Here is a 23,629-nt window from a genome sequence, read left to right as displayed (position 1 = left end):
TTATGCAGGTGCCCTTCCTGCAGGCCAGAGGGGAAGGAGACTCGAGTGGGGAGGACAGAGCAGGGCAGCAGCATTGCAAAAGTTTGTATATTTATGAAACGTTTCATATTTCTGCGGTAGCACTTAGCTGCTCAGCTGGCACTAAGCATTTGCTTTGCGTATTAAAGTTCAAAAAGCCTTCCGGATATATAGCAGGTCATTCCCCCAATTTTCTGTGAGGAAGGTATGATGTGACCTATTTAGGAATGAGGAAACCGAGCCCAGGAGAGAGTGTGTGTCTGAATTCCCCAAATCTACGCATCTGCAGCTCCTACCTGAACACAGGACTCTAATGGAGTCTGTCCTCACCCCCTACTCAGGGTGTGAACTGTGGGAACAAGACTGCAATTTGCTTTGCAAAAGAAAAACAGGAGGAAGAGGTGACTCCATGTTCCAGGAGACTGAGGGGTGCTGCAGGGCCTGCCCTCCTCCTGTGAGGTCCCTGCCAGGAGCACAGGAGGTCCCACAGTCTATCCCAGGAGGACATCACCTGCACTTTGACCTAAGATCATTTTACTGCAGGAGTCATGCTTTTGATGACATCTGTTAACATCTGCATTTGGGAAATGCTGTTGAGCTGTGTGCTGGCATATCACAGCCTCTGTCTGAAGGAAAAGTTTATATTTAAAATCCCTCTACCTTTTTTATTTCCTGCGTTTCATCTAATGGATTCTCTTTGCATTCTAACTTGATTTTACTTTACAGAGAAATGGACACAAGTGAAATTCTTCCTCTTGGAGCCACTGGATTCTCTCATACAAATTAGAATAGGGAGATTTCTCATAAGAATATTATTTGAGGTCTGAAAACGATATTTTTTATGTATAAAAAAGGAATCTTTAAAACTTGTATGGCAAAAAAAGCTTAATAAAAGATAAAGATAAAAAAGTTTGAACAATTGTGTATTTAAAGAAATGTTCTGGTGCCAGCCCACTGACGTAGTGGTTAACTTCATACATGCTGCTTCTACGACCCGAGGTTTGCAGGTTTGGGTCCTGGGCATGGGCCAAGCACTACTTGTCAAGCCATGCTGTGGTGGCATCGCACACAAAGGAGAGGAAGATTGGCACAGATGTTAACTCAGGGCCAATCTTCCTCACACACACATACACAAATTTTTAAAAATATATAAATAAATATTCTTATTTGGCTCAGAGTGAGTGTTTTTTTGGTTTTCTTAGCTCAGAATGACTATTCTCCTAAATTTAGATTCTTACAAATTCCACTCCCAAATGTCCTCTTATTGTCATAGGTGGATACGGTTTACACAGACATTTCGAATTAATTAGTTTATTAGCTACATAAAACAGGAGTTGTGCCTAAAAGGCAGAAAATCATATTGCGATCTAAATGCTAAGACTGTCTTAGGAAAGGAAAATAGAATACATTTGGCCATTGAGAGAATTAGACTATAAACTGGTTTAAAATTACCACAAGATGCTATTAGCTAATATTACTTGGCATATTAACTTCTCCAAAGCACATTTTCAATGTCTCTGAATTCTTGGATCTTTCTAAATCCTTTCCACTCCTGTGAGTTATTTTTCTCTGCAGTCTCTGTAGATTCTCAGCATCTCTGCCCTTTGTTTTGTACACCCTGCCCCCATCACCATGCCACATTCACACTTGACTGCCCCATCACTAACCATAAAGGTATTCTCTGTGTGCAAGGACCCGGTTTTGAAGAACATGACCCTTGACTCCTTGATGCCTTTCCCAAAGGGATGAGGAACTACTGCTTCCTACTGTGTTTTCTTCATGCATCCAGTAGGACCTTTGGATGTGTCAATGAAACAAGCAGGCAAAGATGCTTGCTTTCATGGAGTTCTTAATCAGGGTTGGAGTGTAATAGAGAGGAAATGAAATAAAGGGGTACAATTTAGCACCTTAGATATGAGAAGATCTACGAGGGGTCAGGACAAGGGGCTGGGGGGTAGATAATTTAGAAGAGAATGGCCAGAGAAGGCCTTCAGTTGAACAAACCTGTGGAGAAACGGGAGAAAGCCCTCCCAGGCAGGGGCACATCTGGGGCATAGGCCTCATGGGTGGCAGGAGAGTGCCTGTGTGTAGGGTTCAGTGGAGGGGCCAGTTGTAGGAGCTGACTCAGCATCCAAAGTCAGGGAGAAATCAAGAGGCAGGTTCTGCAGGGCCTGTGGGCTGTTTGCACCAAGGGGAACGGGATGGCACGGGTTGGGGGCTTCTGAGAAGAGGAGACTCATGCTCTGGCTAGAGTTTCCATAGGCCATCTGGCTGCTATGTGGAGCATGAACTTTGAGAGGGCAAGGAAGGAGCCACTGGAATGACACAGAATGGAAAAATCGGTGGCTTGGGAAAAGAGGGGGCAGTAGTAGATTGGTGAGAAGTGGTCATATTTCTAGATTTAGAAGGTAGAACTGATATTAATCTCATGATACAGTGCATGTGGCTGTAGGAGAAGTGTTTGGTTTGGGCTCCTGGGAGACCAGAGAGGCCCCTCAGTGAGATGAGGAGTGTCTGCACAGGATATGGAAGGCCTGGTGGTTCCTGTCACTTTACCCCAAATCCACCATAGACTCTGGAGAGAGCCACCTGGAGAGGAGCATGCACACAAGACTTCCAGAGTAGAAAGGACACCCCAGCACCTCCAATGCTAGAGACCTGTCAGCTAACACAAGTTATATGTCTAGAACCATGTCCATGCTTTTTAATTCTACTGTTCTATGTTCTAGGCAATATTCCTGCACCTGGGAATACACAAAAGAATAAAACAGGTGGATGGCCTGAAGGCACTCAGGTCAAAGGGTGACACAAACCAACGCCAGAGTGTTGAAATGCATGTACTAAAAGATCTTTGAGGTCATTAGCCATCCTTCATTGAATATCAATTTTTTCAATGCACTCTACAAAGTACATTACATAGAATATTTCCTATAGACTTTGCTTTAAGTAGATAAGGTCGGAGATATCCTTGTCTGCATTTTGAACATGAGGAAACATGAAAGAACCAGTTGAAGAATCTCTCATTCCCCTCATTCTGTAAGGCCATTGGAGTCAGTTGGTCTATGGGCCAAGAATAAATTTTGCAAACAGATTTTATTTTTTGGAACAGTTTTAGATTTACAGGAAAATCGCAAAGTAGTACAGAGAAGCCCCATATACCTTGTACTCATTTCCCCCCCTATTACTAACAGCTTATATTAATATGGTACATTTGATGCAATTAATGGCCAAATATTGATAGATTATTATTAATTGAAATCTGCAGTTTATTCAGATCTCTGTAGTTTTCTTCAATTCCCTTTTTCTGCTCCAGGACCCCATCGAGGACATGCATTACATTTACTTGTCATGTCTCCTTGGGCTCCTCTAGACTGGGACATCTCAGACTTTCTGTGTTTTTGATGACCTTGACAGTTTTGAGTAGTACTGGTCAAGTGATTTGTAGGATATTCCTCAATCTGGATTTGTCTGACACTTGCCTTGTGATTAGGCTGAGGTTACGGGTTTTGGGGAGGAAGACGACAGAGGTAAAATGCTGTTTTCAACATGACTTATCAATATGATTTATCCCTGTTGATTCCTGTTGATCCTTGGTTGATCACCTGGCTAGGTAATGTTTTTCTTTATTGTAAATTTACTTTTCTTTCCTCTATTTCAATGCTGTGATCTTTGGAAAGGAGCCACCATGCTCAGCTCATATTTAAGGAGAGGGGACAGATCATATTTTTAAAAGAAAACTAAGTCAGAAAAACTTTAGGTTAGAGTTTATAAACACTTGTGCAAAGTCTGCTTTTATTTACTGAACTAAAATAGACCCTTGGACGTTATTTTGAAATATTTAATTTGATATTAAAAGCAGGATAGAGAGCACTGCTGGAAATTAAAAAAGAGAGACGGTGACACACATTAGCTAACCCTCTTCAATGAGATAATGAAAGCCTGTCTTCATTGGTGTGCATTTACGTCTAAGCACAAATGCAGTTGTGACAGTTCTGAGGTTAATTGCAATCTCTTCCGCTAGTTGACATGACAGTGACAGTTCCTTGCCTGCCTCTGACTCTCAGAGCTCTCATCTGCCAAATCAGGGTGACAGGCCAAATTTGGTACACCCCTGTGTTTGTTTGGCAAGCCCAGCACTTAAAAACATGATTTTGAATATCTTTATCTGTGTCTTGGGTTTTCCAATTTGCCATAGTGATTGCCAGTCCCAATTATCTTACATCAAGGTTCTGCACTAACAGGCAGGGTCTACCTGGCACCTGGAAGCCTTTGGATTTAACTAGTGAGCTAGACAATTTCTAAGATTGAGTCTATTCCAGAGAAGCCTATACTTTATGGATGATTTCTAACAATACGTTTGAAAATTCCTGGGATTCCAGGAACTGTTAACCAAGATGATACTGAGAGGGGAGAAACGTTATTGAGGCAAGAGCTTCTTGCTGTCTCTTGCCCCGAAGTCCTTCTGGATGGTTAGCCTCCATGTGCACTTAGACAACAGCCAGCCTGGAGATCTAAGTGCGTGACCCAAGTCATGGGTTTTAACTACCTTGCCTGTACTCTGTGTAACCGATCATTTCCTTCAGAGACCACTTTTGGTGTTGAATAAAACATGCTGACAAGAAGTCCTGGGCCTCGTGAGGATCCCACCTTTCATTAACATCTCTGAGTCTTTGACTCTTTTTTCTCCCTCCCTATGAACTGAGATTCAGTGTTTCTTCATATCCATGATGTAAAATGGTTGCCCCAGACCCGCCTCCACACTAAATTCTGTTTAAATGCTTGTAATCTTCAAACTGGAGATTCTGGACCCAATTCCACAGCCACGTGACTGAAAATATCGCATGCCCAACATCAATTGACAGTTTTTAATGTGCCTGTCATTGGCGTTTTCCCAGTAGGGTGTAGGAGGACCCTCTCATTAGAGGTTTGTGTACTTGAGTAGACGGATGACCCATTCAGGTTTTCTAGTCCTCCTGTGTTGCACTTTATCAAAACATTCGGCTTAATAATTACTCTCATAGAATCATGCCATCTTGGAAGTAAACAGTGTCTACTTCGTAATTTATATATTGTAAATAATATATCCAAGAAAACCTGCCAGACAGATAGTTGCTTAATCTCTGCCTGAACGCCTCCAAGTAAAGAAATTTACTTTTTACCAGAATGCCCTGCACTATTTTGGACAATTCTGACCCTTTGATACTTCTTGCTTTTAGTTAATTAGCAGTTGCCTTTTATCATTATTATTACCAGTACTAGCGGTAATGGTGGTGGTAACAGTAGTATTTTATATTTTCACTGCTTTTAAAACCATTATCAGGTATAAGCAACTTAAATGTTAAGATTTAAACCACTGACTTTTAAAAATACACTTGACATGTAACCTTGCGAAATAGGTGATATTCTGGCAGAAAATCCTATAACATTTTTTTTGTTAAATTAAAAATGTTATTTTGAGATAATTAAAGATTCACATGAAGTTGTAAGAGATAATACAAAGAGATTCCTGTAGTGTTTATCCAGTCTCCCCCAACGGTAACATCTTGCAAAGCTATAGCAAGCCAGGATATTAACGTTGACACAGTCAAGATACAGACCATTTCGTCACCACGAGGATCGCTCACGTTGCTCCTTTGTAGCTGTACCTACTTCCCTCCCACCCGCAACGCTTCCTTAACCTCAGGAAACCGGTAATCCGTTTTCCATTTCTACTGTTTTGTCATTTAAAATGTTATATCATGCGTGAATCATATCGTATGTAACCTTTTGAGATTGGCTTTTTTTTTATCAGCTTAATTCTCTAGAGGTTCATCCATGTGGTTTCATGTATCAGCATTCATTCCTTTTTATTGGCCTGTACTATTCTGTAGAAAAGATGTACCTTGGTTTCTTGAAGAATTCACAAAGTGAAGGATATCTAGGTTGTTTCCAGCTTTTGGTTTTTACGACTAAAACTGCGCTGCACCATCATGCACAGATTTTTGGGTGAACATAAGTTTTCATTGGGATAAATGCCAAGAGTGACCTTGGTGATTTGTATGCCAGTTTTATGTGCTTTTGGTTTTATTTTGTTTCATCTTATTAATACTATTTTTTGAGTATCCTGCTAATTTCTTTTTTTATTGAAGTATAGTTAACATACCATATTATGTTAATTTTAGGTGTACAACATAGTGATTTGACGTTTATATACATTATGAAATGATCACCACGACAAGTCTAGTAATCATCTGTCACCATACAAAGTTATTACAATATAATTGACTAAATTCCTTGTGCTGTATATTTCATCCTTGTGACATTTATTTTATAAGGGGAAGTTTGTACCTCTTAATTCCCTTCATTTGCTCTGCCCATCCTCCCACCTTCCATCTCCTTCCCATCTGGCGACCACCAGTATCTAGGAGTTTGATTCTGTTTTATTTTGTTTGTTCATTTGTTTTTTGCTTTTTTTAAGATTCTAAATACAAGTGAAGTCATATGGTATTTGCCTTTCTCTGTCTGACTTATTTCTCTTAGCGTAATACCCTCTAGGCCCTTCCATGTTGCTGCTAATGGTAAGATTCCATCCTTTTTATGGCTAATGTTCCATTGTCCACATCTTCTTTACCAATTTATCAACGACGCTTAGGTAGCTTCCATATCTTGGCTATTGTAAATAATGTTGTAATGAACATAGGAGTGCATACATCTTTTTCAATTAGTGTTTTGTTTTCTTTGGATAAATATCCAAAGTGGAATTGCTGGGTCACGTAGTAGCTCTATTTTTTCTATTTTTTAATTTTTTTGAGGAACCTCCGTACCGTTTTCCACAGTGGCTGCACCAGTTTGCAGTCTCACCAACAGTGTACAAGGGCTTCCTTTCCTCTTCATCCTCATCAGCACTTGTTATCTGTTACCTTTTTGATAAAAGGTATTCTGATAGATGTGAGATGATACCTCGCAGTGGTTTTGATTTGCATTTCCCTGATGACTAGTGATGTTTAACACCTTTTCAAGTGTCTGTTGTCCTTCTTTTGAAAAATGTCTAACAACAAAATCAAAAATAAACAAATGGGACTACATTAAACTAAAAAGCTTCTGCACAGCAAAGAAAACCATCAACAAAATGAAAAGGGAACCTACTGAATGGGAGAAATATTTGCAAATGATATATTCAATAAGGGGTTAATATCCAAAATACATAAAGAACTCACACAACTCAATATCAAAAAACAAACGATCTGATTGAAAAATGGGCAGAGGACCTCGACAGACATTTTTCATGTGTTGTTTTTAAAGAAGATGCTGAACTATTTTCCAGAGGAGCTGTACCATTTTACATTCCTCCAGTGATATGTGAGTGATCCCGTTTTCCATATCCTTGACAGCATTTAGTGTGGTTGCTGTTTTTTGTGTTACCCGTTCTAATAGATGTATTGTGATGGCTCTGTGGTTTTGGTTAGCATTTCCCCAATGACTAGTGATGTTGAACATCTTTTCATGGGCTTATTTGCCATCTGCAGAACTTCTGTGAAATGTCTCATGTTTTCAGCCCATTTTCTAGGGGAGTTTTTTTCTTGAATTTTGATAGTTCTTTATAAATTCTAGATACTAGTCCTCTGTCAGATTGTGGTTTCCAAATATTTTTTCCCAGGCTGTAGTTTGTCTTATCATCTTCTTAACAGGGTTAGAACAGAGCAAAAAATTGTAATTTTGAAGTCCAATTTATCATGTTTTCCTTTTATGAGTCATACTTTTGGTGTCCAGTCTAAGAACTCTGCTGAGCTCTAGGTCCTATAGATTTTTTCCCCCAAATTTTATAGTTTTGTATTTTCTATTTAATCTATGATCCATTTTGAATTAATTTTTGCATAAAGTATGTGATTTAGGTCAAGGTTCATCTTTTTGGTCTATGCATGTCCAATTATTCCCTTTGTCGCAATCCAATAACACTATTTTTTTTTAAAAAAGTTATCTTTTCTCTTTGGAATTGCTTTTGCGCCTATGCCAACGACCATTTGGACATACTTCTGTGGGTCTATTTCTGGATTCTCTGTTCTGCTCTGTTGATCTGTATGTCTGTCTGTCTATAGCACATACTCTCGATTACCATAGCTGTATAATAATTGCTGATTTGCGTAGGCAGATTTCTTCCACTTTATTCTTATTTTTCAAAATTGCCTTAGTTATTCTAGTTCTTTTGTCTTTCCACATACGTTTAAAACTATCTTGTATATTTCTACAAAAAATCTTGCTGTATTTTGGTTGTAATTGCAATAAACCTACTTATAAGTTTGTGATGAATCAGCATCTTTATTACATTGAGCTTTTCAAACAATGAGCAGAGTATAGCTTTCCATTTATTTAGGTAATATTTGTTTCTTTCATAGCATTTTGCAGTTTTCAGCATACAAATCCTAAATATGTCTTCCTAGACTTACACATAACATATTTCATTTTTCAACAATTTTAAATGATATTATGTTTTAAACTTTGGTGTTCACATGTTCATTGCTAGTTTACATAAACACAATTGTTTTGTGTGTGTGTTAGTCTGTTTCCTGTGGACTTTATGAACTCATATATAAGTTCTAGGAGTGTTTTTTTTCAAATTTGTTTTCATTTTTGTATACATTTATTGGGGTTTTCTACATAGACAATCATGACATCAGTAAAGGGATGGTTTATTTGTTTTTTCCAATCTACGCCTTTCATTTCTTTTTCTTGTCTTATTTCACTTCCTGGAACTTCCAGGTATACGTTGAATGAGAATAGTGAGAGAAGACATTGTTGTCTTGATCTTAGGAGGAAAATCTCTCACCAATAGGTATGATGTTTGCTGTAGAATTTTTGTAGATGTTCTTGATCAAATTGAGGAAATTCTCTCTCTTCCTATTTTTCCAAGAGGTTCTGTCATGAATGGGTGTCCAATTTTGACAAACGGCTTTTTCTGCGTCAGTTGATGTTATCATGTGATGTTTCTTCTCTTGCCATAGCGTGGTGGATCACACTGATATTCAAATGTTAACCCAAACTTGCATCCATAGAATAAACCCCACTTAGTCATGCTGTGGGGTTCTTTGTATATACCATTAAACTCTGCTGCTAATATTTTGTTATGAATGTTTGCATCTAATTAGTGATTGATGTTGGTCTGTAGTTTTCCATTTTTGTACTGTCTTTGGTTTGGATATCAGGAGAATGCTGATTCATAAAATGAATTATGAAATATTCCTTCCTCTTCTGGCATCAGGAAGAGAGTGTATACAAATGACATTAATTCTTCTTTAATGTTTCAAAGAATTCTCCAGTGAAACCATCTGGGCCTGGAGATTTATCTTTTGGGAATTTTTAAGTTATGAGTCTAATTTCCTTAACTTGATAGGCTTTCTGAATTATCTACTTCATTTTCAGTGAGTTGTGGTAGCTTGTTCTTTTTGAGGAATAGTCCATTTTATTGAAGTTGTCAAAATTATGTGTTAGAGTTTTGTGATAGTATTCTATTATTCTTTCGATGCCTTCAGGGTCTGCAGTGATATCTCTTGTTTTATTCCTGATGTTAGCGATGTGCTTTCACCCCTTTTTTCTTTGTTGACGAAGTCTTGCAGGAAGTTTGTCAACTTTATTGTGCTTTCTGTTTCATTGATTTTCCACATTGTTTTTCTATTTTCAGCTTCATTGACTTCTGTTCTTATCTTTATTATCTCCTATCTTTTGCTTGCTTTGGGTTTATTTTGGTCTTTGTTCTTGAGGGAGAAAATTGCATTACTGATTTGAAGCGTCTCCTTTTCAAGGTCAGTCTTCGGTGTGATAAATCTTCTTTTGCTGAGATTTCTATTTTTTTATTTGTTTCACACATGTTCATAATTACCTTTTGAAGCATTTTTACGATGGTGCTTTAAAACTTTTGTCAGATCATTCTAACATCTCTATCATTTTATTTGCGGCATCTGTTGGTTTCCTTTTTCTCCAGTTGAGATATTCCTAGTTCTTGGTATGATGAGTGATTTTTCTGTTGAAATCTAGATGTTTTGGGTATCATACTATGAAACTCTGGCTGTTATGTAACTCTGTGTCTGTTTTAGTGGCTTTGTTTAACACTCCTCCAGCTGGGGAATCTGCCATTGCCTCCACGCTGCCAGGTGGGCCACAAGTCCCAAGTTCGCACACAGTGAAGGGAGGGGATTCCTGGTTTTGCTGGCTGGGGGAGAGGTTCTCAATATCCATTAAGCCTCTGTTTTGACTGCCCTAGCCCGGATGGTCAGCACTGCCTTTTACTGCTCCCCTCATGGCCTCTGCTGACACCAGGGATGGGGAGATGGTCTCCTTACTTCTGGCATGTGGTGAAATTGTTGATTCTCCACTAGCCTGCTCTGACATTAGTCCAGCGGAGCACAGAGGGGTGCCTGGTGGTGGTGGACATCCCATCTCTCCATGTGGTCTCCACTGATAGTGGGGGAGTCTGGAGTAAAGGAAAGAGGGGCTAGTGTTCACCCAGTGGGCATATCAGTCCTGGTCCTACTCTGTGTTCTCTGACACCAGAGTGGGGCTGGGTGCCTCCTGCCAGCCTTACTGTACTGGCTGATGCAGGTGGAGGTCTAGGCTTCCACCCAGACTTTATAGGGATGTGCCACATCATTTCTTGTGGTGTTGGCCAGTATAGGCCTGTTGTTGTCTACAAGTTGTCTGTCTTGCTAGGGTGCCCTGTCCCGGTCCTCTGGCCAGGGAGAGCTGGCTTGTCTCCGGGCTTTTATTTGTTTTTTCTGTCTTCACCTGTTGGCCTCTCCAGGCTGCCTGCTTCTACAGTTCCAATCTGGAATCTACAAGGGAAAAAGACACCCAGGGACATCATCTTGTGTCATTCATGGGGCCTGAGGTCACGGCTGGTCTGCCTTCTCTCCACCTGTCAGTGGCTCTTTATGTTTGTTTTATGTATAACGTTCCAGGTTGTTAGTTGTACTTAGTGGGAGGAACGGGCAATGGATTGCTCCCTCCACCTTCCCAGAAGCAGAAGACCCTGACAACTGTCTTCTCATAACTTACTTCTCTGCCATCTTAAGACCTACAGAATAAGGTAAACTCCAACCCACCACCCTTCCACATAAGAGCTCTCCGACATTCGAGAATAGTGCTGTTACCTACCCTCAGATGTCTCTCCCCAGGCTCTGTGTCCTGTGGCGAAGTGGCCTTGTCACTGAGCACAAAAGCCACATGGGCTCATCATGCAGAGTAGCTCACAGACATTCCTCTGCCCTCCAGGCTTTCAGCTGTCACAGTTGATGGCTTCTATCTAATTATCCTTGACTCCTACTGAGTCAGTGCTCAACCAATGGCCTGAGGTCCTTTCCTGGGAATGTCTAAGCTCCTCTGAGTCCTTGCTGTTGTGGAGTTTGGTTTTGGAGTTAAATGAGGAATACTTCCTTCTACCTCATTATATTCTGTTTTGTTTGATTTGGTTCCCGGCGTTGCCCAGTGGGCTGTTAGGTCCTGTGTGGTCTCTCTCTGTCACACTTGTAATCCACCACTAATCACACCTTAAATGGCATATTTATGGACAATTACACCTGATTTCTCATTAACAACAGGACAGTAAAGATGGAAGATTTATACTTACATATACAAAAGTAGAAAGAAGTCCTTTCATTCTGAAGTTCAAAATTCTTTTTGCCATTTTATTGAGGTATAATTGACATAAAAATTCTTTTAATAGAGTATAGTTCATGTCAGTGTATGTGATATTTTAAAATCTAAACTTAAAATTTAATTTCTCTATTGCTATACCCCCAAAAATGTATTGCTGAAGTCCTGTACTAGTTAATGATAACATATTTTATAAAGCTTTTACATTTATGAAAATCATTTCACATCTATTGTCTAGAGCTTCCCTCAGTGTACTTGAGGTCTGCCGTTCATATCTGTTTAATCTGTTTGCAACCTATATAAGACACACAACTACTCTCTCTCATGGATAGGTGAAGAAAGCAACGTGTTCCTTAAATATGTTTGCTTACTTGCCCATGGCTATCAGCAGGTGACACTTGTAAAGGTGGAAGACAGATATGGAACAAGCTCATGCATCAGGAAGTTCCCTACAACACTAGCCAGTTGCCTACCAAGGTGACTTAGTAGCCAGCAGTACGTAGGTCTAAGTACCCCAGGTCAGAGTCTACTCCTGAATTTGAGGTTTGAAACTCCAGTTTTCTCTGTGTATAGAGCAGATCTGCCCCTCAGAGTTAGATTGCCTTTAGCAAGGACCTATAGGGCCTGGTTGGTTTCAAATACCGCCTGCTGACGGCCCTCCAATTTCCTTACCTCCTCCTACCCCTCTTCAGAGAACTAGTCCTATAGGGCTGGTGTGTGGACAGTCACTTCAGGCTTCTTGGACTCTCTCTCTCCCAAACTAAAGCCATCCTGTCTCTCTGGGCTCGCCTCTTTTCCCTGATGCCCAGTCTTTGCTGGCAGAGCTCCGTTTCCCCACCACCATCACCACCTGGCCGCTCTCCCTGACCACCTCCCCTTCTCCCTCACCAGGTGCTGTTAATATTGCCTTCTGTTTGTTCTCACATATCCCTCTCCTGTTCATCCTTCTATGATTTACCTACTTTAATGCCTTATCACTATTTCTGCAATTACAACGTAGATCTTCTAAATGGATCTTTCCCCCCAAATGTTCTTGCTGTAACGCTGCTTTGTCCAACACACGAGCCACTGGCCACAGGCGACCACTGAGCACGTGAACTGCGACCAGTGCAACCAAGTAGCTACAGTTTTAATGGTATTTAATGTCAATTTCTTTAAATTTAAAAAGCTAATGCTCAATTCAGTTATTAGAAAGCTTTAAGAATGTTTGAAAAACTCAGGTATATGAACTTACTTTTCAGCTGTGAATTTCATGAAATCTAAATACAGATCCAGTACGTCTGATGGGAGTTTAGTGTTCAAATCAAGATGTGCTGTACGTATAAAACACATACCAGCTTTCAAAGACCTGGTACAGCAAAGTACATCAAATATGACTGATTAATTTTTAAATTGATTGCATGTGGAAATGATAATATTTTGGATGTATTGTGTTAAATCAGATCTATTATTTATATTTATTTCACCTGCTTCTTTTTACTATTTTTAAATGTGGCTGTTACAAAAATTTGAAATTACACATGCAGCTATTTCTTTTTTTTTTAATATTCTGTCTTTTTATTTCTTAGAGATTGGCACCTGAGCTAACATCTGTTGTCAATTTTCTTTTTTTTTTTTCCATCTTCGCCCCAAAGCCCCCCAGTACATAGTTGTATATTCTAGTTCTAGATGCTTCTGGCTTTGCTCCGTGAGATGCTGTCTCAGCATGGCTTGATGAGCAGTGCTCGGTCTGAGCTCAGGATCTGAACCAGCGAAACCCTGGGCTGCCAAAGTGGAGCACATGAACTTAACCACTCGGCGACAGGGCCAGGTCCACATGCCGCTATTTCTAAGCATTGCCTCTGTTGAGCACATACTCTATCTGCCACCAGTAAGTGAAATGTGCCACAGGTCTCCGTTCTGCATGCCTGGCCCTCTGACTATGGAGTGACTCCCAGCCTCCTTTGAGCCCAGCTTCTCTGGTCTGTCCTGGCCCTCCAGCAGCGATCTGAATGGCTCCCAGTGTCAACACTCCTTCTCCCAACACACACCCCACGGAGCACCTCATGGGTCTGTTCTTCTGCCACCTTCTCAGCCTCCAAAACCTTTCCTTCCTGCCCCTGCCTACCAAAACGAGACCAAACCAAACTCTGAACAAACTGCACTTGCCATTTAAGAATCAGCTCAAGTACCATCTTCCCCAAGGTGCCTTTGGTACCAGCTGCCTCCTCCCTGACCCGGCTGTGTCAACCTTCCATGCCACTTTCCACGATTAAGTTATAATAACACCTACACGCCATCATTCTCCTGCCTCAGAAACCCGGGAAGCTGCCCCCTAAGGAAGCACTTGGATGGACGCATGGAATGAGCAGTAATGTCAATGTTGTTGCTAAGTCTCAAGGATAAATAAAACTCTCCTGCAGATTAGAATGCACCATAGTTTGACCAAGGCTCTCCTTGCCTATCTAGAAAGCTAAGAAAACAAGGCTTGATGAAGTAAAGAATCAGAAAACAATGAAAGTAGGTAACCTAAAAAGTGTGCCCAGGGCACTGTAGTTACAGCACTTCCACGAGACCAATCCTAAGCCTTTAGTCCATTGTTTTATTTGTATCTGCTGTGGTAACTGCCTTTTTCTGATTTCATGGCTGTTACCAGACTCTTGGCCAGCATGTTCTCTTTAAAGATGCATATACGTCTTCAAACAGGTGCAACCCAGCCTTGCTGACCTAAGGACCATTCTGCCTATTCTCAGGAAATTTTGTAAAACCGTGCCCTGAGTCACTGACCTGAGTGGATTGTAAATTTACATTCATCACACTTCCCCATTGCTGAGTTTGTGTGGCCATCTGATAACAAACTTATACGTTGAAATGTCTCATTGTAACTCTTAATTTAAAAAAAAATGTTCAAATGCTTAAAATCACATTTTCTGAATAGTATAACAAATATTAAGTTTAAAAAAAGTTTGATTTCTTCCTCACAGTGTTTATTTTGCATTGATTTAATGCTGGATGCTCAAAATCTGTGCCTGGACAGCACACACATCTTTCGTTCACATGGACGTTATCATCCAAACATGGTCAGCAAAGCATTTGACCTGGTGAGCAGGGGAGCAGACTGCTCTTATCAGTGTGAAGGATATTTGCATCCTATTAGGACAGTGTCCACAGAAGATAAAACCTGAAATGCAATAAGTATTTACTTGTTTATATTTTTCTCTCCTATAATTACCATAGTGACCTCTTGCCTGATAAAAACATCAACAGAGAAGAGAAAAGATGGGTCTCAGCTGTGCTCTCAACAGAACCAACACACAAAAAACTAGTTTTCAGAGGTCATTAAAGTTTAGTCTATTTATATAATTTTACTGAATTAAATAAGCACGATTTAGTACCGCAGGATGGAGAAAAAGAAAACTGCTTTGCTTTGGCTGGAGAAATTTCTCTTTAGCTTCTTCAACAATTTCTTGCATTTTGAATAGCTTAATCTTTAATATTTGTTGTTGTATTTTTCATTTTTATTCTCAGGAGTCATTCTGAATGTGTTCTTGAACTCTTCATTGTTTAAAGTCCTTATGGACTGCACACCCTTGGCAGGTGACTCAAACTTCTTGGGTGTTAATTGAACTCAACAGTTTATGAGGTTGTAACCATCTAAGTAAGATCCTTCTCTTCCTTTACAGGTAGACTGCTGTCTCTGTATTCGTTCTTCCTTGTCTTCATAAATTGCACATCTTGCCGTCTCTGTTCAGTTATCTGTACCACTGACACAGTAGTGGTTCTCTGACTTGACTGTGCACCAGGATGTCCTGAAGGCTGGCTAGAACAGAATGCTGGGCCCACCCCCGGAGGTTCTGATTCACAAGGTCAAAGACAGGACCTGAAAGTTCGCATTCCTAACCAGTACTCAGGTGAAGCTGCTGGCCCAGCTACCATATTTTGAGAACCAATGCAATATGGCTTTTTCTCAAGGGAGAAGGATGTGGAGCTTGAAAGATATTTGGACCCCAGTTCTTCATTTTCTCATCTTTGAACTGCTTTCCAGAACACTTGTCCAGGCTATCTCTGATTTTGGTGATGAGGTCATATATGTGGAGAGTTTTTAAGGGGTAAAGAGCAACTGATAAACCTGGAAGGGATCATGACTTTCTGTAGTGTGTCCACGTTTTTATAATCTAAAATAGTCCTTAAGGCATCTTCATTCCTTGCTTTCTCTCTGCCTTGGCACTCGTCTTTCTGTAAGCCTGGTGTGAAAGGAAAGCAAGGACTAGAGCTCTTTCAGATCAGGCTCATGTTTTCCTGGGACGTGTCCTGTTTCGACTGTGAGGCCGCAGTACATCCCTCACTTCTTCAAAGCACAGACACCTCAGCTAATCTCTCTCCTTGTCAGGAGGCCCAGCTTGATTTCCCAGCTCACACTTTATGCTGGAGGCTCATAGGAGTTTGTTCAGATATATGTTTTCAGAAGTCCTTGTTTTTTTTTTTGTTTTATTTTTTGAGGAAGATTAGCCCTGAGCTAACATCAGCTGTCGATCCTCCTCTTTTTGCTGAGGAAGACTGCCCCTGAGCTAACATCAGTGCCCATCTTCCTCTACTTTTTGTATGTGGGACACCTGCCACAGCATTGCTTGATTAGCTATGCATCAGTCTGTGCTCAGAATCTGAACTGGTGAACACGGGCCATTGAAGTGGAGCGCATGAACTTAACCGTTATGCCACCGGGCCTGCCCCAGAAGTCTTATTTTTAAATATGAACTACTGTCAAGTGAATTCTTCTTTCATATATGAATTTCATCCTTCCTTCCACTCACTCACTCATGTATTTATGTATTAATTCATTTAAGAATTATGGACTGATTGTCTGCTCACATGCAGCATAGTTGTGCTTGAGTATTTTTAATATTAATTATAAACTTCACATCCCTATTAGGCTTAATCATGAGTATTTTTATTCTTTCTGTAATCTGTTGATCTTGATTTTGATCTTTGAAGTTGGAATCATCTGATTAGATCTCTCGCTCGCCGCTCAGTTGCCTTAAACCTAGCAATATGGCCTTCTGTGCTTCCTCCAAGGATAAAAATGTCAAGCAGGACCTGAGCAACCGCAGGTCCCACGGCATGTCAGTAGAGGCCCGCTCCATTTTGCCTTCATCACCATTGACATTGTTGTGTGGTACGATGTCTCAACATATATAAAGATTAATTGAATACCATCCTGCCACTTTTTCTCTAAGATATTCCAAAAATTTGTCTTTAAAAACATGGCAAAATGAAGCATTTGGCATCTACGCCACTGCCCTGTTCTGCCGCTGGAGAAAGCACATGGATTTTCCTGTCTCGCTGGTAGTTAATTTGTACAAGTTGCTGCTGATCATCATTATGTACATTTTTCTGCCCTAAACCAAGCTGCATAATGACCTCATTCTAAATTTCACTAGGGACCAATGTAAAACTTCCCAGCTCACATATCCTGGATCTCATCTTTTCTTTTTAGAAAATTCAATGTGATTTATGAGAGATGATCAGCCCTGGTGTTACTATGTGGCATTAGCCAGGATGAGAAGAGTTACAACAACAATAATAACACACACCCATGTGTGCTGTCCAGCCTCTACAGCACTCACAGACATGACCACAGTCATTCCTCATCACGGCACAGCGACTTCCACATCTTTCTGCTTTTCCCCAGGAAAGTGACTTGGTCAAAACCCCCAGGAAATAGAGAGCCGAGCTCTTTCTAGCCCAGATTCTGTATTTGCTCGGTGGGGTAGGTCAAACAGGGTCAGATGATTCTCTTTCCTTATCAGCTCTGAGTAACCGTAAGTGAACTGAACTTGAACTTTGGCAACTGGAACACTGGTCCACGCCTTGTTTATTTTTGTTTTTGTTTTTCTCACAGATGTTTATTATTTATTTCATCATTTTGTCAAACCAAGTCAAGCTTTCCTTAAAGCCAAGATATATTTCCTTAGTCTAAAAAGAAAAAAAAAGCAAATAATATCCTTTTGTATAAACAATGGATTTGGAATGCTTAAGATTGGAAAACTTGCCAGAACCGTAAATCACTGGTAGAAAATAATGGTCTTTTTATTACTATAAAAATTAAACTAACATTCAGGCTATTTAACAATGAATAAAAATGAAAATGAGCTTGGAAGGGTTCAGATAACCATCTATTTTTTTTTTTTTAACTTTGATCCAAAGCCTCTCAGTCTCTAGAAGGAGGCCCGCAATCTGCCCAGCCCCGGTTTCCTGGTTAGTTGCGTCTCTTCCTGTTGACTCTTGCAGGGAGCTCGCACGCTGCAACACTTTCCTTCTGTTGGCCCCCGATTACTAACTGGTGGGGGAAACATGAAATGACCCAAACCCAAAATGTGTTATATGTGCAAAACAGCGATTTTATAAAACTCTTTATATGAACCAGCTTTACACGCATATTTACATAAAACACAATTCAGGATTTCTTTTCCGTAAAAGGTACCTATAATTGCTTCAATTTTGTAGATTTCTGAGAAGGAATAGAACATCCTCTGCCTGGTTGTCACTCCTAATTTTTAGCATAAGCAATAACTTTCATTCAGTTCTTTTCAATTCGTTGGTCTGGCTCTGCTCTGAACACACCTCCAAATCTATCTGTGTAGCGATGGTTAAGACTCCGACCAGCGATGTTAGAACAAGCCTCGAGGTCCGCTAATTCACATGGCTGTATTTCTTAGTTGTGGAAGACGTCCGATGAGATCAGGAAAGTGCCTTTCAAACATAAGGACAGAGAAGACATTTCAATTCCCAGTGAGAGTTGACCCCATCTCAAAGCCAATTTGCATTACTTTCCCGAATTCCCTTCACTTGTATGATTCCTGAAGTAATCTTTGTTTTTTCCTTTAGAACAAGCATCAGTTACAGAAAATCAGAAACACATAGGTTTAACAACCAATTTTGATGCAGAAAGAACATCATTATCCCAATAAAAACAGAGACTGGTAAAACTCACTTTATAGATTCCTCTAAAGATTAATTTAAAATCTAATGGAGCACACATTGTGGAAACACTGAAATTTCAATATGTAGTAAACTATTTGAAGACCAATAGTTTATGCTACTATTTAAAACATATATAACTCAAATTCAAATTTCAAATTGCTACGTGTCATGTGACAAGGTAAAGTTTTTGGTTTTGGATTTGTTTTGCCATTGTTTTTGATTCCCTCCGATGCCAATATCCCTACGATGTCAGTGTAGTAAACAGGAACAATTCCAAGGCTAGCCCACAAGCACTTATCTAAGGGTTAGACCATCACCTGACTTAATCATTCACAGCATCTTTGTACCTGAGTATCTTTTCCCTTGGACTTTCTCTGAGTCTTACCTCAAGGCAAATGAGTAGGTGGACCCTGGTGTCTCGGAGTTCCCCACCGCAGTCCCTGAAGAGGATCTGGGTCGGGGAAACTGAGGCACTCAGGAAGCAAGAACCAGGGCTGCCTCTTGTCAACAGCTCTGCTGACTTTAGCTGAAACACCTTTCCCCCATGGCTCCTGCTGAATTGCTTTATGTAACATATATGCATTTGTTTATTTATTTTTAAAATTTTAAGAAAACCATAGGAAAATCTACATATATAAACTCCACATACGATAGACTGGACTACTGTCACAAATTAGACAATTTTACGTTTGATAAGCTGTACCAGGTGAAATGTGGGTTATGTAAATTACATACCACTTGTATATCCAAAACTTAAACTAATCGTTGGAAAAGGTTTTAAGGTAACCTACTTGAGATTTTTACGCACGAGAAACACATCTCTATTGCGCTCCAGGTTGAGGTGCTTATGTGATTTTATAGACATTTCTTTCTACTAGAAAAGCAGCCGTATTACTGCAAACGGCAGCCCATGGTCGTGTTGCACTACTGCTCAATGCTTAATAAATCCTTATCATAAGTACTGAATAAAACACATACCTCTACATATATACTTTCATATCTAAGTGCTATTGTCTATATACTATAAGAAACTTGTATGCTTCTATTAAGAATAAGTTGAATTTAGTTTTTTGACGTTTTAAATTCCGTTGTTTAGATAATGTCAACGGGAAAAAAATGTTATAAATTGTCACAACCAGATGCGTGGGTAGGAACGAACAGAATAGAACTAACAAGGGTGAAAATATTTATCCAGTTGAAAAGGTAGAGTCTGCAGGTAATATGTACACCAATAGGCCCCAGTAATCATTCGACCTCAGACATATACAGTACAGGTAAACTGGAAGTTCAATGGCTCAGGAGGTAAGATATTCCACAAGAATATTACTGAAAATCAAGATCAATGAGTTCTAATCCAGTGACGGAGATTATTTTCTTCTTGATCTGTTTTGCATTGTCTTTCCTAAGGAGATAGTGATGCAGCCAGTGAGACACCAGTGTACACAGGCAAAACCTGCCTCAGGTCTGGACATACTCCCAAGCAATACAACGATTTCCACAGGCACCGACAGAATTCTGATGTTCAAGTCTCCAGGAGATCTCTTTATGTGCCTCTTTCAACTGGACATTTGGCATTAGCGACCTCTCTCTAATTACGCACACACTTTTGACTCAGGGGCACTAATTTTTTCTGGATGCCTTCACACAAGTCTGACCCTTTTTCCAAACTGTCTTTCCCTGGTTCTTTTGCTTTTGTTTCCATATTGATATATTGATAACCCCTAAGTCTTGTCCACATTTTCTTCTTTTATTTATTCAACACATATTTATTAAGCTTCCATTGTGAGTCAGAAATTGGTCAAGGCACAAATGTAAACCAAACTTATCAGATCCTTTTGTCATGAACTTACCATTCTGGTGAGGAGACAGTGAGAATTAACAAATAAACTCATACTAAGTTAACACAGGGGGTTGCTATATATTTCCCTGAAAAATATGTCCAAGCCTAATGCCCCATTGTACCTAGAATTGTGAGTTTATTGGAAAAAGGGTCTTTTCAGATTAAGTTAAGATGCTTGAGATGAGAGCATCGTGGATTGGAAGAGAAGGCCTAACTCCAATGACAGGTATTATTATAAGAAGAAAGAGGACACAGAGACACAGAAAGGAGGCCATGTGAAGATGGGGGCAGAGATTGAGTGACACAGCCCAAGCCAAGGAATGCTGAAGGTTGCCTGTAGCCGCCAGCAGCCGGGAGAGGGGCATGACACAGACTCCCCCTCAGTCTCTGGAGAAAACCAATGCTGCCAACACCTTGGTTTTGGATTTATGGCCTTGAGAACTTTGAAGGAATAATTTTCTGTTGTCTAAGGTGCCAAGTTTGTGGTCATTTGTTATGGCATCATTAGAAAGCTAATATAGTCATGATGCTGAGAAGTACTCCAAAATAACATAGAGAAGAAAGTTACAGATTGTGCATGTATGGTAAGAAATAGCAAATTTTAAACATATGAGTGAGTATATGACATTTGATCAAAGATTTGAAAGAGGTAAGGGATTGAGTCCTGTAGAAACCTGGTGGAAGACATTTTCAAATACAGAGAACAAGGGGCCAGAACATGGCTATGCATGAAATGTGCAGCAAGGGGACAGCGGGCTGTGCAGTAAAAGTGAGGACAAAGGGAAATGGATCAGCAAGGTGCCTGAGGTTGCTTCAGAGGGCACTGTGTAGGTCGCTATACACGATGAAAGGTACATGGTGGAATGTCATGCACGAAGAAGTGATGTGTTATTATTAGGCGCTGTGTTGAGAATGCTGTAGTTTGAAAGGGTAAATACAGTGGTAGGGAAAATAGTTAAGAGACTGTTACAATAGTCTACTGAAAATAATGGTGCCTTAGGGCACAGTGGTGTATGTGCATTTAAATTCATAGCTTGTGAAATTGTTTTCACTTAAACTCTTGTGCACTGAGAAACACAAAACAAGAAAAAAAACTATTGCTCAAATCAATGACCTCATTTTGTCTGGTTTGTTCTGATTTTGCAACTTTTAGATTGCATGTTGTATATTAGATTCAAATGGAAAGTTCTCTTTTGATTAAATCATATGCATGTCACTCTAGCGTAGGTTAACATAAGGCATATGAAAAGCTTGAAAGTTAAAAACAACAGTGTTCATAGTCTCAGAGATTTTGGTAAGGCAAAAACCAAATAATCAGTTATGCTTTTCACTGTAGAAATCCTTTACCAACTTTTTGAACTTACTCCATTCTAATGAGCTGTCCATTCATTCGTTTATTCAATCTTTCATTTATTCATTCCCTGAGCTCCCACTATATGTCAGATATACAAGAGAATCACAGATGCATATTAATCTAAGTCTTCATCATAAGGCAAGTAGGTGATTACATACTCAATGCAGTAAGTACCACATCTTAAGAACATCCACCGAAGAGAACACACAGCTTCTTTGGACAACAAAAGGGTGTTCTGGAGATCAGCCCTAAGGGAGGGATATTGAAGACAGATGACTGGAGATGAGGAGGAACACTCCAGCCACAGAACAGCAAGGATGTGGCAGAAGTCAAGCTTGGGGCCTTCTGGGTGAGAATCCAGGAAAGCAAGATAAATATTCGGCCAAAGGCCGGGTGAGAAAGGCTTGGTGGGCAAATGATAGAAGTCTGGATGGAAGTCAGAAATAAACATCAACTGCTGTTATTAATTTATGTGTCAGACTTTGCATTGTGACTTCACCATCTCTAATTGTCTCAGCAGCTCTACAGATCATTTTAGTTCCACAGACACATAGACTGGAGCTGAGAGAAGCTAAATGACTTGCCCAAATTCACACCTTTACTCTGTGGCCAAGCAAGGATTTAAATCCACATCTCACACAAGACTCTTGCTGTAGCCACTAAACTGGCGCTACTCCAAGTGTGGCCTCCAGGCCAGTGCTGGGCCACCATGAAATAAGGACTGATGTTGAGAGTCCTCCAGAGCAGGTTTTGGAAACTTTACCCTTTGACCTTGCTGCAGCATTCAAGTGCACAATCAATGAACTTGACTCATCAGGTTATAGAGAAAGTTGGGTGTTTTGGAACTCTCATGGGCAGTCTCCAATGGCATGAACCATGAACTGGTTAGGCAGTAAGACCTCACAGTAGTCTGAGAATCAATTAAGAAAAAGCAATGGCTGACCTGGTGGTGGTAGCATAGTGGTGATGTTCTCATGCTCTGCTTGGCAGCCCAAGGTTCACGGATTTGGATGCCAGGCATGGACCTAAACACTGATCATTAGGCCATGTGCTGTGGCTGCATCCCACATACAAAATAGAGGAAGATTGGGAACAGATGTTAGCTCAGAGCCAATCTCCCTCACCAAAAAAAAAAAGAAAAAAAAGAAACATCAAAAACAAAACCAACTGGTCCTTCACTAAAGTGAGTTTGAGAAGCACCTTCTCAGCAGTGGAAGCACCACAGTGACCCCTAGAGATGGAAACAATCATCATCTGTGTTTCTCAGAAAGAGAGCCCTGGAAGCTGCTGGACACTGAATTGGAGAGAGATGCGAAGAACAAGTAGAGAGCCCAGTTAGAGTGATTCTAGACCAGATGAGTGTATCTGAGAGAGGAGGGGTAACAGAACCAGGAACACTGAAGTCAAGATGGAGTGAAACAGAAAGATTACCAAAAAAGTGATTAATTGCATTTGTGGGGTGAGAGAAAAACAAGCTTACAGGATCACAACTGCATTTCTGGTTTGGAAAACTGGAAGGATGATGATGCCTGGAGACAGAAAGAAGGAACATAAGATGAGTATGTGCACTTTTGGGGACAAGGCGATGAGCCTGGTTAGAGAAAGGATTGGCTATCTTGCTCCTGTCTACTCCCAGTAGAAATGGTGGGAGCAGCCCTCTTATGAGCTCTGGCCATGAAATCAAATTGGATGAGTTAGAATCTTGTTTCTGCTACTCAATCTCCAAGTGGCTTTAGGCAAATTACTTCTTTCAGTCTTTATTTCTTCGTTTGTAAAACAGCAGTAGTAGTTCTTAAAGGGTTTTGACAATTGAATTAGTCATGCACACAGGGCTT

Source organism: Equus asinus, chromosome 1 (assembly GCF_041296235.1).
Source record: "Equus asinus isolate D_3611 breed Donkey chromosome 1, EquAss-T2T_v2, whole genome shotgun sequence".
In the NCBI taxonomy this organism is placed as follows: Eukaryota; Metazoa; Chordata; class Mammalia; order Perissodactyla; family Equidae; genus Equus; species Equus asinus.
Note: the sequence above shows the minus strand (reverse complement) of the source record.